Consider the following 5830-nt stretch of genomic DNA (forward strand, 5'->3'; position numbering starts at 1 on the left):
ACATATTGTATAAAGACTTAGAATGTTCCATGCGCAACACATTGGAACAGCAATACATATAGTATCGCAGGAGAGCTGTGTTGTTGTGTTCCATTCATCTGTAAAAAAAAGTATTTCTACTGTTTTTTAAATAAAGGGTATCACTCTCTCCTCCTCCTCCTCATTCTTTCTCCTCTCTTTCCTCCCTCTGCTGGAGTTGGTACCAGTGGCGTTGGCGTGGGTTGTGTCTGACGCCTGAGCTGCCTGTCACGGAGAGGAGAGCACGTGTGGAGGACTCACGTGCGGGTTTGGTGGCAGACAGGCGCTCACACTCTCTGCAGGAGAGTCATCCTGGGCTAAAAATAGCATTCTGGCGGAGGAGGGAGAGGAGCTGGAGAAGACTACAGTGGAGAGGAATAGCAACTTTGGGGTTATTTTTACCTCATTCGTCCCTCTGCTGCATACCAGGCGTGACTCCTTCCCTGTGAAAACCCTTTTGCCTTTTTAAGTTTATTGGTCTATTTTTGTCTGCGTGCATCCTCACAGGCATCTAAACTCTTTGTTCAGTTGAACTAGGAGGTTATTTTTTTGGTCAAACAAGCTACGACTCAGGGTAAAAAAAAAATCAATGGCTGCAGCTTTCCTCGTTAACACACCATCACTTTCAGGCAGATACAGTAAAACTTTACCTATTTGGACAAATCACTGCACTTTACCTTAGAAAGTATGTGACATTAGCAGTATATAACCATTTAATAAATGGTTTATAAAAATATATTTTAGTTTTAAGCTGATGTAACTAGAACAACTAGTGTATTCTAGTTATTGACAATGTTTTTGTCACTAACTAGAACTCCACCCCTAATTGTAGGCTTCTGTTTCAACAGATAATGAATGACACTTAAGAAACCTTAGGAAGATCCACGGGAGGGATCCCTCTTCCAAAATGCAATACATGTCAAGTGTACAGAAAAAAACATCGAAATCATCTTATCGTTATATACAGATTTACATTTCTGATATATGACGATCACAAAATTCTTCATGGACCAGCTTTCCTTCTTATACTCAAAAGGAAAGCTGAGCAGTAGTAGTCTCAGCAAAAACTGAACATTTTATGCAAGGTAGGTTTTATTGCAGGGCTCTTGCAGTGAGTTGCATTACATTCTGCAGTTTTTTCTATTTTTCTGGACATTCAGTGCTCATTTATTCTGTGAAAATTTAGGCTGCAGTCACATTGCTGGTTGTGTGACTGAAACAAGTTGGGATGCACAATTTTGGGTTTTTCCAATATCTGATACGCCGATATTTTCCAGCTCATTTTGGCCAATTTCCAATGGCGATATAGGCACATATTTTTTCAACCTAATTGCAGAGAACATAAAGTCTCTCTTGTATTGGAATTAAGATATTATTATGCCTATTTTTATCATGATGACCCACTGGCAGATGCAGACATAAAATAAATGTACACATCCATATCGAGACGGTAAAATTCACCCTGCTTTAACAGCCTCTGAGGATGCTCTGCCTGAGACAAACCTAATAACAATCAGGGAAATGTGACCTATTTCACAAGTCGCAAAACAAGGGAATAAATGTAATCTCTGTCCAGAAGGATTATATTAAAACAAGCACATTCTACAGCTGCACAGCAACTAAAGCCAACTTAAAGAATATTTGTAGACATAGTGTTCTCTCTTTCACAGTTAAATAAATTAGCCTAAATTAGTAGGTGACATATGCTTTGCATCACTTAAACTCAAGAATATATGAACTGAATAAATCTATTTTAAAAAAAATAGGATGACAGCTTGCAATTCAGGTAACCACCTGAGAAATATCTGTTACTGGGCATCATGTAGTGTGTAGCTCAATTTAGTGAAGTGGCTTTAGTTAAAGGACCAGAGAAGAGGCTGCTGAGGTGTTCTACGCTAGTGGCTGTTTCTCTTTGTTATTCACAAATTTGTCGAAATGATAGGGATGACAGCTCTTAAGGTGGGTAATTAAATTACATTATAGTTAAAGGAATGTCTGACGCTGAGCAATCATTGCATAAAGCAACTTCGTTATCTGTTTCAGAAGCTTTAAAAGACCTCCACACTGCAGACATGATTGTCCGTCTTACGCTCACAGATGTGGTGAACTTTGGCTCGCACGCCTTTGCGCTTGGTGACCCAGCGTCAAGTATTTAGCCTATCTGGTGGTGTAATTCCAGCTGCATCTTATCTGCCTGTCAAATTTGAAAGAAACAGTTGATGCAATGTATAATTTTAAAGCCTTTATCGCCTGATACTGATGAATAGGCATAGCAGGAATGTATTTAAATTGAAGTGAGCGGAAAACAAATATAATGTGTATTGCATTGTGTACATAACTGCACTTATAAATCAACTTTTTCCCCTGTGATAATCTTCCAAATGTCTTTACAACAGTGTGCTGTCAATCCTTACAGTATGGTTAAACAAGATTGCACACACACACCCCCACATAACCATCACCCTGGCATTATTTTCCACAGAATAAAAGTCAGAACTCGCTCTTAGCGGTTTTAATGACATTTTCTGCAGCAGTCCATCTGTGATTCTGGAGCAAGGGGCTGCATTTTTTGTTTGTGAAATCTCAGCCTTGCTTGCTGATAGAGGCCAAGATTGAGGAGATTTTATGCACGCAATGAGGTTGAGTAGACGAACAACATCACAGAAATAATGGCTGGGAGATAGGAACAAGCAGTAATCACTGCAATTATTATTATCAAAATCCCCGCTTTTGATTTCAGCCTTCAGCAGCACAGTCTCCACTGTGTGTGAGCATGATGGAAGTATTCCACTCTTCTTCGCCCTGTTGGACATTAACCCTTAATCTGTCATAATAATTCTCGATGCCATGGGCCATCTTCTTTCTCCAAGCAGAATGAACCTCTTCCTTTATTCTTTCACCTTGTTTTCCACTATTCTCCTCTCTCTTCCTCTTCCACTCTGCCTCTTAAGTTATTTTTTCTCTCATTCTTCATGATTCCTTGGCTCTGTTCTTAGCTGCACTTACAGTCCTCCCTATTTGTCTCTATGTTCTTTTCCCTTTCAATCATCTTCCCCACCTCTCTCCTCCAACGTCTCATATCTCCCCACTTCATCCCTCCAGATCAAGTAGCTTAGCTGTTCCCTGTCACTCATGTAGTAGCTCAAGCCATAGGGCACATTATTAATATAATACTGAAACAATCGATTGAAAAGTTACTGGGGGGGGGGGGGATANNGGGGGTGATATTGTGTTTTAATGTCAGACAGAATGAGCAAAGTGGTGAGGTGAAAGCCAACGGACTCAACACTGGTAGCTTGACGTTCAGTCCCAGCGTTTATAAGTAATTATTCTGAGACATGACACAAACTCCCAGAGAGTTTATCCCATTTCTTGCACTTTTGCTCCATCTTTCATTCATTTCAGTTTAAATACGTCCAAATTGAAGAATTAAAGAATTAATTTCATGCTGTGGCACGTCTGACTTTCATAAAGGAGACATGAGGTTGCAACGTTTATAGGAGCTTTTATCTTTTCCATCCTTTATCAGTGATTTTGTTCATTTGCCGTAACCACCATCTATTCTTAACCTTAACCATACCAGAGTTGCCATGTGCAGATATTGCAGAAACAATTCATCTGGCATTGATCATTAAAAAAAGGAAAGAAAAGAAAATGAGAATTGACCATTATTGACGTTCATTGACAGCAATTGGATCTCTTTGTCAGACATGTGAAAATTATTATACTTCTGCTCATATTTTTCTGAAGTTTCCATGGTTGATGCAGTTTGGGTTCACAAATAATACAGATCAGACTTCAGAATCTAATATTAAGGAGGTAGTTAAGGCGGTCAATTCCTCCTGCTGCTACTCTCACATAACACTCAATGCAACATATAACCAACATATTTTTGGCATTGTGGTGCTATAAGTTGTTAAGCATTAATGCTCTGCTCAGTACCTTGCTGCCATGCTTGCTACACTACTCACGTGAAAGCTACAGTGTCAACTGATGCCACCCCTGCTGCTCACATAGCATTTCATAAACCCCATCTCAACCCCAGCATCCACCTGTAGGCTATACGTTCCCCTCTGGGGAGGAAGTTATTATTATCACTCCCCACTCCCTGCTGTGCTGAGCCTGCAGTTTCATTGTGGGGAGTGAAGAAGTCAGAGGCTAGACAACACTCTACATTTTCTACATTCACCTAATCCTGTGTGTGATCATTGCCCTGCACCATTCTCCACCCCCTCCAGGTCACAGGTAATTTATATTGGCTTTGCCCTCCGCACAGCCTGATCGTCCCTCTCCATCCTGTCTGGCTCCCAGGGACAGATTCATTGCTTCTCAGAGGAAATACGTGGAAGGTGGCTGTTTTTTCTATCTTGTCAAATTAAGTCTGTCAGACTATATCATAACTTTCTTTTTTTCCCATGCTACATAAACAATAAACTACCTACTGCACTGTAGATGTAAATTGTATCCAGCAAAATCATTAAATATAAATTAAATTCCTAGACATGCTTAGCTGATGTGACGTGTTTTTCATCTGTAGTGCTGCTTTTTCCTGGTTTTGTCAAGGGGTGACATAAGTTTAAATGTTGGGACTTTTGGGGCAGTTCTTTGTTTGATGATAGTGGCTACACGTGAGTGACTGACACAGCAGACTCTTTAGTCATCATTGCTTGGTTGGCATTTCCTATTCCTCAAGAGAGATTTATCCCTCTTCCTCACGGTTCCCATCTTCCATTCATCTTTGCTGATCAGCTGAATCACTCTAATCCTGATCCCCCATGGCAGTCATAATTGAATGAACAGCAGGACACCATGCAGATTGTGTGTGTGTGTGTGTGTGTGTGTGTGTGTGTGTATGCATGCATGACACATATACTGAGCCAATTTAATGTGGGCGATTAAAGGATTACATGAAGACATCAGCACAGCATCCTGGGAGCAAGGTTTAACAGGCACAGTGTGACATGTTTACATTAGATCCCTCCCTGATCTTCACACAGATGGGGCACTATCTCACCATTCTTTCCTGTTTTTATTTTTAACCTGGTAGCCAACCTCCATATTATCTTTGCCATTTTTAGTTTACTTGTTGGTTCAACGAAAGTCAAGTTAGCTATCTGACTAGCGCTTAAGGAAACACTGCGCTCCTGTAGCAGCACCAACACGCTTTGCATGCCACAAGCCACTTATCTGCTTTCTTGCTGAGAGTTGGATGAGAAGATTGACACTCATTAGCAGCTGGTTAGCTTAGTTTAGCATAGAGACTGGAAACAGGGAGAAAACCTAGCCTGGCTCTGTCCAAAGGTAAACAAAATCAGCCTACCAGCACCTCTAAGCTCACAAGCTAATTAACACATTATATCTAATTTGTTAAAGGTGGTAATTCTGGAGAAAGATAGTTGATTGTTGAGTCTTATTCCCAGGTTGTCAAACACAGATGTGCAACACACACACATTTTTGTTTAACATGTAGAAACATGAATCAATATCATAATTAACCAATTAATTAAGCTCTGGCTCTGATGTCAATTAAGCCCTGTACCAGTTCACTAAATCCATCTCCACACACAGTTTCAAACGATCGAAACTGAAACAACTTATTGGCTTATAGGGTGCATGTCCTCGTGTTTAGAGTTGTGTTCTTAGAGTTTCTGTTAACTGGCGCAGCACCTGTGCGTCAGTATTTGACAAGTTGGAAGTGAGAATCCAAACGAGTAATCAGTTAATCAAAAAAATTATCTACAGTTAATCCATTGTGAAAATAAACACTAGTTTGAAGGCACAGTGCAATTGTAACCGATGTGTTCTTTTAGTT

This window comes from Morone saxatilis, unplaced genomic scaffold (genome assembly GCF_004916995.1).
Source record: "Morone saxatilis isolate NCDOM2014 unplaced genomic scaffold, NCSU_SB_2.0 Contig1, whole genome shotgun sequence".
Classification (NCBI taxonomy): Eukaryota; Metazoa; Chordata; class Actinopteri; family Moronidae; genus Morone; species Morone saxatilis.